Raw genomic sequence first — 13,473 nt, forward strand, 5'->3', positions numbered from 1 at the left:
TCCCATTCACCTGCAAATTCCAATATTCATGAACCCAGCTAATCTACTCCGCAACAAAACAAAATCTTTTGTTGAATTATTTTTTTGCACTGAGACCTATTCTCCAAAATTATATGTTAAATTTATAGGCAAAAGACATTTTTAAGCAAAGAGTAAAGGAGTAAAAACAAGTACAGTTATAACTATTACAGTAATGGAGAATGCTACATTTCAACATTATATTTCATCAAACCTTCTCAGCTGGGGGCCAAGGGACCCTCAGAGAAAAGCCTAGAGATTTGGCAGCAGTGGCAGACTCTTCCAAGCAGAATTAGTGGGGGTGGTGCTTTAGAGCACATGTGCAATTTGTAGAAATAATTGAGAGGAAAGGGCTTTGGGTGGGAACAAGCATCCTCCAGGTGCTTTCACTCAAAGGTAGAAGCAAGTGCTTTTCTTAGGCTCTTCTTACACATAGGCACACTCCACTTCTTTATATAATGCATATGTTTCTAATATTTCAAATTTCACATAGTACTGGACCTCCCAGTGACCTTCTGGGTCTCCTTCTGTTAGATTTCTAGAGTTTCCTAAAGGCTATGTTTTCTGTCACTTGCACACTTTGGGCACACATCACCCAGTAACGAGCAATGGCCTCGAAAAATTTCCATGTCTTTGGAGAAGTTGGATTTCAGACACTTAAAAGGTACTCCCTAGGATGGATTTGTATGTTTATAGTAATTGCTATGCCTAGCTTTATGATCTTGTAAATATGCATATATTGGCAAATACTGTGTTGGTTTTAGTGTGATTCTGTTCTTTGTTTTTGTCACACAGGCTGATGTGAGCATCAGAAACACAGTCTCAGGGCCAAATAGTGCTGTTCTAAGCATTCTTAGAAATGTCTCCTATACCTACCTGGCACAAAGTACAAGAACTACATTGGCATTTTGGAGTCAATTTTTCCTACACCTTTTCTGGCCTAGCAGCAAATTTGTTTAAAACTCAAATTATATCGAGAAGATAGGTAACATGATAATGAAGGCAAACCTACAACTTTAATCACGAGCTCAGGCTTGTCAACACTAGTCCAAGCATTTGGACAATGTATTCCTTTTCTAGGGCTTCTATAACAAAGAACCACAAAATGGATGGCTTAGAGTAACAGCTAGGGATTCTCTCTCAGTTCTGAGGGTGTCAGTTAAGACTTGAGCCCTCTGAAACACCTGTCTAGTACCCACTGGTGACTTGGCATTCATTGACTTGTAAAAGCATCATTTCAATTATAGTCTTATACCTATGTATCCCTGCTTTGTTACACTGTTCTCCTGTAATGGCACCCTTCTTGATAGATGAAGGAGCTTCCCTTATGATATATCTTCAACTTTAACTATATCTCTAATGACACTATTTACAGGTAAGGCCACATTCTGATGTACTAGGGGGTTAAGACTTCTTTGAAGACAGCATACCACACAGGGATGTCCTCACCCATGGAAATGAAAAGTTTACAAATGATCATGTCAGCAGAAGAGTTTAGTTCTCCAAACTATAAGCATTCCATGAACAGTTATTAAATTAACTAGTATTGAAATACTGATATGCATACTATATGTAATTACTTAATCTTGTTTCCAGAGAGTTGAAAAGGAGCCAATATATACCAAGCAGCCACTCTGTACCACAATGGGAAATTCAAAAATCTCCCTCCCCCTCCCTCCCTCCCTCCCTCCCCCCCTCTCTCTCTCTCTGTGTGTGTGTGTTTGTGTGTGTGCGTGTGTGTTTTACTTTCTGCTCAGGACCTAGGTTTGATTTTGGGCATCCACATGATGACTCACAACCATCTGAAACTTCAGTTTCATGGTATATCATGCCCTCTTCTGGTCTCTGTGGGCACCAGACACATTAGTGCCACTCAGACACGCATGCAGGCAAAGCACCCATACAAATAAAATATCCTTACAACAACAACAACAAAAATCTTGAGATGGGTCTTCAAGAAGATAATTGGGAGACAGTGGGCTAATACAGGTTGGATGGCAGCAAAGAAAGTGAGTAGGTAGGTATATGAGAAAATGAAAATAATTTCGGAATAAAAGCAATAAAGGTGATACAGTAAGACTGAGGCAAAAGTAATCCATCTGCTTGTGGACAATGGTAATTTACTGACTGCCACCCTATTAGCCATTGTTCTAAGCACATTTTAAATCATTTAATTTCCACAAACAACCCCATTTGGCAAGTAATACTAGTAACTTCATATGACAATTGAGAAATATAAAGAAGAACAACTTGTCCACAAAAGATTGTAGAGGTTAAATTGGGGCAGCTTAGCCCTCTTAGTCACTAACCAGTTCCCAGTAGATGATCAAATGAAAGTAAGGATATAATGCTCTCTTATTAAATAGGTAGTAGCAAAGAAGGGGATTAGAAAGGGATTCTACCCACATAAAAATTTTTAAAAAATCACAGTCAGAAAAAGTCTAGCCTTCCTTTTAACGGAGAGTAAACAGGTGGAGATTCCCGCCACCAAACCAATGTCCTTTGAAATTGCCTTTAGAGAGCCTGAGGCATAAGGATGGTTGTTATCTCCAGGCAAGCTTTGTTTATATAGCAAACCCCAGGCCAGCTAGGGCTATATGGTGATACCCTGGCTCAAAGCAAAATTGCCTTTAGACATTAAAGCGACACAAGATGCCATATTATAAAACTTAGCTGGATCCCAAATTTGTAACCAGAAACAATGCTCCCACAACACCAGTGCCCACTCCACTTAATACATATGCCTCACAGTGATTATGGCCTAGAGACAAATGCTGAGTTCTCAGTCAAATATAGACACCACTGACAACTTTTTTTAAATGCACCCTGGTCTCTGAAGTTAATTCTAAAGAATAGTTCCAGACCAGGCAGAAAAATTGTGAATTGGTGCTTCCTGACCCTCCTGTATAGAAGAAACACAGGGAATGCAGGCTGACATCTCTTAATTGTTGAAAATGCTGGGCTTGATCCATCTTAAATAGTCCTAATTTATAACAGCAAGTTGACCTTGCAGGCCAGCAAAAAGTAGAAGTAACAATTGTCACTTGCCAAATAGGCATGTTGCCACACTAAAAGAGTGTCCAAAGGAATCCCCAAAGGCTGGCTTAATTAATATCTTTGAAAACTTACAAAGATAAAGGCTTGGTGACCCACAGAGTATGGATAAGTCATTTCCTACCTGAGTAGTTATCTATTACTCTAGGCAAAAATGCAAGCCTTCATTAATTCCTGTCACAGAACAAAGTGAAAGGAATGAACATTTCTAGACCTTGACATTCTTGAAAGAGAAGTTCTCATGGATGTGAAAGAACTAATCCAAGAAAAGGGCAATAAATACAAAAAGGGAAGATGATGAAGAGGAACCAAGACTACTGTTAACATAATGGAAATGACAGGATGAAGAAATTCCAGTTCAAAGATATTTATTGAATCCGACAACGTCCATGCCTTTTGAACAAGCAATAAGGGCTACTTCTCAGCTGGATAAAAAGAATTAACAAGTTCCAGGTACAAATTCTGATATTAATACTAAGACTAAAAGTTGGGGTGTGATGATTGGGGAATGGGCATGAATGGTATAGTTGATTAGGCTATCCCTTTTATCTTTTTGAAGACCGTATCTGAAACATGGCATCTACAAACATAATTCAACAACAAATCATGATTTCAAAAAGTATCCCATAAAAAAGAAATGCTATCTCTGTGAAGCTACAGCTGCTACAAAAATAATGAAAAATGGAAAGCTTTGCAACAATGTGAATAAGGCAAGAACAGTCAGTCTTACCATGTGCTGTTACAGTTTTTATAAATTCTAACAAGTTCCGTAAGACAAGAAAATGGTAGCTATAACATAAAAGGAAAAAATAAAACTCTACTTGTAAGCTAGCCATAATGGAGTACACTTTTAACTCTAGCACTTAGGAGTCAGAGGCAGGTGGATCTCTGTGAGTGCAAGGGTGGCCCAATCTACAAAGAAGATCTAGGCCAGCCAAAAAAATAACAAACAAAACCACACAAAAAATATTAAAGCCTGTATTTGTAGAAAGCCCAACAATATCTTGCTAAAGTAAAGTTTCCACAAAGCAAATGAAAACATGAGCCCACACAAAGTTGCAATGATTGGTCTTAGTTCAGTCCTCAATGAACAACCCAAATGGTTATCAATTAGTGAACTGTGGAATACTACTCAGTAATAAAAGGTAGGTGTTACTGACAGACACAATATAAAGATGAGTATACAAAGCAGAACAAGGTGGCCAATCACCAAGATCAGATTAACCTAGCATCCAAGTGTCCAAGAGCTATTAGCATTCACCTCATATTCCATGGTTGTGAAGTTAGGAATCAGTATTGAAAACTGCTAGCAAACATTTTCAGATTTTAAAAACATACTTTTAGAAACCTTACAGATGAGCAAATGATTTACAATGAAAATTACTAGAATATTACAATGAAAATATGCTAGAATGTAATACTAATGAAACTACTGTTTTGAAACACCCAAACAATGGAATAAATACAAAGAGAGAAGAAAATAAAAAGTGATTTCCAAACTAAATTCTATGTGGAAAAAGCAAAGCCTGACTGATGTATGAAGGTAACAGGGGATGCAAATATGTGTGTGTGTGTATGTATGTATGTATGTATGTATGTATGTATGTATGTATGTATGTATGGTGTTTATGGTTGCACAAGCTTTCCAAAGAAGAGAACTTAGAAGGCTGATGATCTGTAGTGGAAGAAGTAGAAATATGTCTGTCCAGAGAAAGGGACGGGAGCAAGAGTTTTCTCAATGTATCTTGCTATCAATACGATCTTAAAATAATTTAACTTTCAACCATTCAAATATTAACCAAAATTAATTCGAAAAACAGGGTAAGTATAATCATATCATCAGGTTGGTTCACAACTAAAAAACTTGATAAAATTAACCAAGAAAAAGGTAAAGCTAGGTGTGGTGGTACACACCTATCATCCCGGGGGGCAGGCAGGCTATCAAGAGAAGGCCAGCCTCTGCTAAGCAGTGAGCTTGAGGCCTATGAGACCTAATGAGATGATGGCATAAAGGGGAAGGGGCAGATGAGTAAACAATCAGATAGAGACAATATTCCAGGCCCAGATGGCTCTACCCTGAACTCTACTAACATTCAAGTAAGCTCCAACTTTACACACACTTCCAGAGAAGAAAGGGAAGGTCCTAACTCACTTTATAAGGCTAGCATTGCAGTATTAAATTAAATGAAAACTGAAGCCGAAACACAATGATAAATACACTAAAATACTACCAATAAAATGCAGCAATAAGCAAGAGCATGTACACATTGGGTCTGTCCAAACAAGACCAATCAGCTAATGCTTCAGTTCAACTAGAAAACCTCTTAGAAATTAAAAAGTTGGGTGAGTCTATGTGTTACTATCCTCTAAGCACAAAGAGGGTTGGTTACAATCCACCTTCTGTTTAGCACTCCCAAAATGTGTGTTAGCAGTACATCTGCATGAAGCCAAAGGTGAACTCAGTCTTTGATGATGAAATATTAAAAACAACACAACTTCTCAAACATGGAACCTGGGCTCTGGCCCAGACCTGCTGAATCAGAAGCTCCAGGCACAGAGCCAGGGAACTGGTGCTGCTGCACAAACTCCTCAGGTGATTTTGGTGCTGCTGGCTAATCTAAGTATTAAGTACACAGCAGCAGCCTGGGCATCACCCAGGAGTTGGCTGCTCTTGCCTCATCCCATACTCACCAAGGCACAGTTGGTCCTTGAAGTTCAGGTGACTCTTGACAGTAGTCGAATAAGTGTTCCTCAAACAGGTCTTCTCAGTGGAGCTGCATAATCCTACGACAAGATGACTTTTCAAAACTGTTCATGCAGGTCTCACCACAGATTAATTAACCTAGAAGTACATGGGTGGGGCTCAGGCAGAGGGCATTTAAAATGCCCCCCAGGTGGTTCTAATGAGCAGCCAGCCTAGTAAACCACCAGTCTGCAGTCTTCCTAAGGTGAGGAAATTTCTATTTAGGGACTTGGCACCCTCTCTTAAGAGCCAGGGAAAGGATACACACACCAAAAACATGTATTCGACAACAGCTTGCTGGCTTTATTTCCCCCGCCTCATCTCTTCCTTCCTTCCATGAATTTTTATTGGAGACTGATTCTCACTGTAAAGTCCAGGCTATCGTGAACTCCAGCTTCAACCCCTTGAACACTGAGATTACAGGTATGTAGCACCATACCCATGCCCAGCACTGCCTTCTTAACACCAATACAAAGAGACGCCATAGTCAGGTGAGCTCCACAGTTGCGAGTCCTGAAGTCACAATCCCTGGGCTCAGGTCCCAGTGCTGCTGCCTGAAATCTCGGTGTAGACCTAACCTCTATGAAAGAAACTTGGCACTTACATTAATAATTTCATCCTCAAAGGAGACATTATGTACAAAGCATTCTGATAAAGGCTTGGCAAACATTAAGGCTAACATCAATGTAAGTTATTACTGAGGCAGCTGGTTGGGCACTAAAAGCCAACCTGATGAAATCTTCAGCAAATCAAAGCCAAAAGGTAGCTCTCAACTTCCTACTGTTCCACACTGTAGCGACTGGCACAAGCAACTCTCTGGCATGAACCATGTGGCTAGTCAAAATGGGCATATCCTATAGGCAAAATACACAAGTAATTTCCAAGTCTCTTACAAAAGAAAAAAAAAAAAGATGCTTCATTAATTGTTAAGGTAATTACATGTAAAACTGATGGTATTTTAAATACACTTATATTTTACATATAATCTGTTACAGAAAATATGTTAAAATGTATCTTGCCTGTTTACCTTTTCAATTTAACACTCTCTGTTGGCTAATGTTGTTTCAAAGACTTGGGAAGCCAGGTTATGACCAGACATCCTATCAACCATCTCAGACTTCATTTACAAATTAGGCACTCAGGAGACAACTAAAAGTTACAAGCTCTCAGGAGCAGCTGCTGAGGGTTAAGGCTGATGGGGATGCCCTTCTGTATGCTGTTATTATGTTTCTCTTATTGGCTGATGAATAAAACACTGATTGGCCAGTAGCCAGGAAGAAAGTATAGGTGGGAAGAGAATGAAAAGAAGAGCTGCCAGAGAGAGACCATGTAGTAGCCAAAGGAGTAACAGGTCTGGGCATTCTCTGGTAAGCCAAGACTACATGGAGAAACATAGATTAATAGAAATGGGTTAATAATTATGAGAAAGCTAGCCAATAAGATACCTGAGTCATTGGCCAACCTGTGTATAATTAATGTAAGCCTCAGTGTGTTTATAAGGGACTGAATGGGAGTGGGACTGGGAAGAACAGAAATTTCCATCCACATAAGGGCATTCAGGCAATCTTTGTCAGCAACGGGAAATTGTTTGATGAAACAAATGATGGGAATCTCTGAAGAAATTATTAGAGTTGATCACAGGAAAAAAGGAAATGTTCTATGGGGTTAGACTCGCCTCCTTTTTTCTATCTGATTTTGGCTGAAAGGCTAAAAAGCAAGAAGCCATTATCCTCTATGTAAAAAGCCACCAGACTTTACAGCTAGGGGCAAAGAGGTGAAGGACATTTCTAATAAGTCTCTTTGAGGGAGGGTGGGACATATGCTTTCTCACATCCTCTCCTCAACCACTGCCCTTCACAAGGAACATCTCAGAACCAGGAAACTCTAAAATTACATGGTTGCGGCTAGTCACACAGACAAGTGTGAAGGGCCTACTCTCCTGAGGTCTCCCTGAAGTTTAAAACAAACTCTTGCAGGCTGTTACCCTTGAACAGCACTAACTAGGAGGTATAGTATGAGTCATAGCCGGGGGTCATGATCATATACCTGCAGTTCTTAGTTGAGTAAAACAGCTGGGATCACTTCTTGACAATACTGAAATCAAGTGAAGTCCCTTTTCTTCTAAAACCCCACCTAAGCAATCTCAGGGCCATAAAGAAATATAAAGGTCAACAAAGGGAATTTAAAGCACCACCACCCAATGCTAGGAATGTTCTTACAACTCACCTCTGCCCCAGTCACTCCCACAAGGAGGAAAGGATGACACTGGCAGAGCAGCGTGTCCCATTACAAGGCTCAGGAAACAAAGTGCTTCCTTCTCATCAGAATTTCAAGGATGTGACATCAACATCTAACCATTATCACACGCTAAATAAAGGGCACCACTATATGCTGTCAAGTCTGTACAATGGGATGAGAGCTGAATGTCTTACAAACAGGTTAATTTTATTTTTTACTTTTAACTATTACCCTTCAACTTCCCTTAGCTTTCCTATTCCAAACATATTTGCAAACAAAGCAAAATTGAGCCTGAACTCATGACAGAATCCAAATACCAAGAAACTAGGAAGAAAGGGGTGGAAAAACAATGCATGAAATCTCTCCTAACACTCCATTCAGACTCATCTTATTGATCCACTATCAGAACCCAAGCAGAAGGGCTAGGCACAGGCTCTGCTTCTTAACCTGGTTAAGGAACATGATCTGTAGGCATATAGCAGAATGATTCAAATGGACATGCTCAAATAAATCTAAGGTGACACTCCTCTGATTGAAGTCAACAATATTTACAAAATGCCTACTATGAGCTCTGAGGCAGGTTAAGTTTCATAGACATTGTATGAACCATCTTGCACCTCACCACTCCTTAGATAAAACAAAACAAAAACAACAAAATACCACTGCAACATGCAGGAGATATCTGTCAAGTCCAGCAAAGTTCTGTGTGGAGTCATCTTGAGATGCTGAGAAACAAAGCCAGGTACCATACAAACCGAACTCAGACCCTGTCATTCACAAAAAGGCCTGTCAGTTACAGATTGGGTGAGTGACAATAATATAGGGAACAATCCTATCTTTGGACCTCTTTACACGATCATGATGACTTTTCATTCTCACATGGAATTATAGGCATTAGCCCTACTCAATAGCTGAGGCCTGGTCTTTATTTGGAAAAGAAAAGCCTTCCATGTATATACACTTGAGGTGGGTAAAACTCCATTACATAGGAGTCACTTTGGTATTGCTATTTAACTACTGGCTACCCAGTGCTACTGTTTTAGGTATGAATGGAGTGGGAAATCAAAAAGGATACTGATGTTCCAGGTCCATTAAAGCATCAGAATAAAATACTACAGGCATCAAGATAAAAGAGGGAGTTGAGGCAGAGGCCACACCCATAGCTCCATGGCAGGAGACAGCCAAGAACAGGAAGGCAGCCCTTTTAACACTAGCCAAATATCAATAACTTATGTAACACTTTAGTGTGATAATAATAATGCAGCATGGTTTGCAAAGGGTTCTAATGTACATTTGAGTCCCATTACGTCTTTGGAAGTTTGGCAGGCAGGTTTTATTACCCCCATCTTCCAAATAGAAGTGCCACCAGCAACCCAGCAACAAGGTTAAAATAATTTGTCCAGAGTCACGGAGTTTAAGAAAAACTGGGACCTCAACCTATGTCTAGAATCTAAATGCAAGGAGATCTCCACTACCTCACATGGACAAAAGGCTCATTAACCATTCCTCTGGCAGAAATAGCAAGAAGGCACTGTGTACAATGCCAATTATCTAGAGGTGCTTCCATATTCTTGAAAGGAATAAGACTGCTGTGGTATTGTGTGTAAAGGGTACTGAAAGTTCTGCCAATGCAAGACCATCTTTTAACTACAAAGCATTGGAATTGGAGGGCCCTTCCTACTCTGTTACTGTTTGTGGTAACAAGCAGAATATGACTCCAAGTGAATCTTCACTCCACATGGCAAAGAGAATTCAGTAACTCAAGACCTGCAGACATGGCTACCACTGCCATATGTAATTAAAGGTTCACATCAACAATGGAAAGCAAAGTTTTGTCTAGAAAAATCTAACTTATTAGAATTCCAATGATTTATTAGAACATTGCTACTCTCATTTTTCACAAAAAGAAGTGCTCAAAGCTTGGTGTGGTGGCACATATATGCAATTCAAAGAGGCAGAGGCAGGAAGATTGTCCTAACTTTGAGGCCAGATTGGGCTTATGTAGTGAGGGCCTTTTTCAAAACAACAAAAAACAACATAGCAGAAAGGAGTTCCAAGCAAGTCAACAACAGCTAACTTTCCTTGAATGCTTACTATGTGCAGGACAGTTTGAAGCACTTTGAGAAACTATTACAATTGTTTTGATTTCCTAGATACAGAAACAGACATGGAGGTTAAGCAGCTTGCCCACACTCACTATGGCTTTTAGACTTCTCAATCCTGAGCCCATATCTTCTAGGCAAATGATAATCCCTGTCCCTCTGATACTTGCCAAAAAGGAAGACATGAACTAAAAACCAGGAAATAAGGAAATTAGAACTTCCAAGAGGTCATAAACAGAATGAGGGAATAAAGAATAATGAATGAAACCCATTATGCTATTGTAAAATTGGATAATCTTTAGAAATAACTAGAAATCAATCACAGCCTTTGTAATCATCTGACCACTGGTTAAAAGTGTCACCTAGGGAGCCTTCAAGAATCTCTGCTTTTCTCTTTATTTTTGAGCCCTCAATAAAAGCTTGAACAATGTGTTTTCAATGGTTTCTAAAGCAACTACATTTTATTAATCCTCTTGTCATTTTGAAGCAATATTACAGTACTTTTTGTAACAGTCCTTTTCAGAAATATTGTTTTGAAAACACTGAACATACACAATATTAAAAGTGGTAGCACTGAAAAAATGACTTTTACAGTGACTTCTTGTCAACATCAGTTTATTAATAAGTGCTCCTGTTCCTCTGGTCTTAAGTGCTTTTTCACTCTGCAATTATTTCAAAGTGAGCTAGCATCTCTACAAGCCAGGCAACACGGAGATGATCATTTCAGATAACAGGTTCAGAGTACAAGCCTGCACACTAGAACAAAAATCCTCAAGTGGACAATAGCCAGAAATCACCATGTAATCCTGACTTCACTAGAGACTTCTGCACTTAACAGTGATCTAGGGAGACAGAAATCCATGTGAATACCATCATTCTACATGTATGAAATTACAACTTCCACTGAATGGGAAAATACAATAAAAATGAAGCTGTGATGAACTTAACAAAGCAGCACTCTTAGAAAGAATGGATCTCTTGGATCCAGATTTATTTCATTTCAATGTGTTTGTTTTATTGGAGTAACAACTATCAAAAACTAGAAACTCAAAGTGATGACAAAGGCACTCTCAATTTGCCAGCCTGTTTTACTGTCATTGTATGCTTCCAAAGTTTAGTATTTTACAACTCATCTAATAAACACATCACTTATTTTTTTTCTTTGTCAGACATCCTCTATATCAAGTGCATAAGGCCTTAACTGTGTTTCCTTCTTGTGTTCCTTTGCTTAGGCCAGACCCTGCAGGTACTCCACAGGCAATGTTTAATGAATGAATGGAACCCCTGAGAACTGAAAAACATAAGAACATATAATAAGAGTACCAAAATCTATAATCCCACATAATTGTTAGCGACTTTTGAACACTTCACAAGCCTGCTCCACTACTCAATAGGGCCACCAGTTTGAATCTCCTACAATGTATGAGATCTATTAAAAGCTAGATCTAATTCTAAAAAATGCCTGAAGTTCTTTGGAGTCAAATTTGACAAATATACAGATCCTCCTAAGTGTACATGATGGATCAAAGGTTAGCTAGTAAACTAACTAGTTTTAAAGAAAATTAAAAAATGGTTTACCTGTAGTAAAACTTCAGTCTCAGTACTCTTAAGGTGGATACTTCACATGGAACAGAACTGAGCTGTGGTAGGAGGAACCCAGACTAGCAGACACCATGGAACCCCCAGAGACTTGGCTTGTCACATTAGGTTTGCCTTTACATTGCCTAAAGCCCAGGTCACACGAACATCTTCTGGGCCTCAGTTCCCCAATTCAGAAAACTGAACTACCTGAACATCAGTGCTAAAAAATTCAATTTCTACTCTTGAGAAGGTCTGGTTCAGAAACCAGCTACAACCCACTTGTTTCATACCTCAAACGCGTCCATCAAGCCCGATATATATATATATATATATATATATATATGTATATATATATATATATATATATATATTCTTTTTTCTTTTCTTCAAGAGAGTCACTTTGTCACTTTATTGTGTTTAAGCAAATACTAAAATTAGTTTTCACTTCCTGAGCGCAAAGGACAGTTAAGGGAGGCAACCCGGCCAAGAACACTTGCTAGTGAGTGTTTACACTTCCGACTGCATATCGGGGAACTAACCGTTCCTTGGGAGATCTCTCAGCGGTTTCAAAAGTAGATAACCCCCCCCCCGTATGGCACAAAACACTGGCCTAGAGGAATGAAAGAGGGTTTACGGCCAGTGCCAGGGTGCCACCACTTGGCAGGTCCCGGAGGAATGCGGAGGGTGTTTGCCCCGTGCTCAGGGCCAGGGTAAGGAGCCTTCGCCAGGAGGGCAGGGCGGCTGCCCCGTGGGCTCACCACCCTGGGACCACCACCCTGGGACAAGGAAGCAAAGTACCGTCAGTGGTTTCGAGGATCCTCAGACCTCCCCGATTCTGCCGCCACCTGGGGACCTCGGGCAAGGAGAACAGAAAAGCCGGAGAAAGGCACCTGCCGGCAGCTCCAGGGCCTCAGTCCTGCGCAGACAGCCAAGGCGCTCCAGAGAACCCCACCCCCACCCCCGCGGGGCTGCCAGGCCCCTGGAGACTCGTCGCCCTAGGGAGTCCCTACTTCCTACTATAGACCCTCCCATTCTGGGTCCCCATAGCGCCCTGCTCCCTGCCAGGCCAGCCAAGTACGCTCACCCACCTCAGGCTCAAGGAGCCGCCGGAGTCGCAGCTCAGTTCTGGAGCCCCCGCTCCGCCCCTACCACGCTCGCCCCGCCCCTCCACGCTCGCCCCGCCCCCGAGCCCTCCAGGCCTCAGGCGGCTGATGCCTTCCCTCCTCCCAGTTCTGATTGGATGGAGCTGGACATGTGATACGGGGGTGGCAGGAAGGTGCTGGGTGACCTAAGTAGTCTCTTCTAGCTCTTCGTCGGTGAGGCTGCTGGGAAACCCTGTTTGATGGGTCCAGAGCCCAGAGGCATCTGGGAATTGTAGTTGCTAATTGGTGGTGGGAATGGGCAGGGCCAAGATGCCAGGGTCCACCCCTGTAGGAAAGTTGGAGTCAGCGCCAGGCAAAAGCCACTGGGGAGCTTAGTCCCATAGTCCCAGTACTTTGGTACTAGCTCTCACTAGGTCTGTACAAAAAAAAAAAAAAAGACGGGGAGAATCTAGAGGGAAAACTGTTGTAGATTAAATTATAGCAGATGTCACGAAGTTGAACTATTATTATTGAGTCAGGAAGTTGAAACATATCACTGTTCCTGGTACAGTATTTGCAACCCATAAGCCCACAGTATAGCTGTGAGTGTAGTTCATGCTGCGCCAGCACCTTTCCAAGAGCACTATTGAATCAG

At 40.8% G+C, this 13,473-nt stretch overlaps 1 protein-coding gene across 1 annotated transcript in view; it reads right to left on the minus strand.

Annotated features, from left to right (window-relative positions):
* The window catches only part of Mtm1 (myotubularin 1), a 111,893-nt gene extending 98,994 nt beyond the window's left edge, over window positions 1-12,899 (minus strand). The window contains exon 1 of the mRNA XM_051178626.1: window positions 12,825-12,899. The gene's annotated coding sequence lies outside the window, so the exon portion shown is untranslated. The remainder of the gene's footprint in view (window positions 1-12,824) is intronic.
* Between the last annotated feature and the right edge of the window lie 574 nt (window positions 12,900-13,473).

Source organism: Phodopus roborovskii, unplaced genomic scaffold, assembly GCF_943737965.1.
Source record: "Phodopus roborovskii unplaced genomic scaffold, PHOROB, whole genome shotgun sequence".
In the NCBI taxonomy this organism is placed as follows: Eukaryota; Metazoa; Chordata; class Mammalia; order Rodentia; family Cricetidae; genus Phodopus; species Phodopus roborovskii.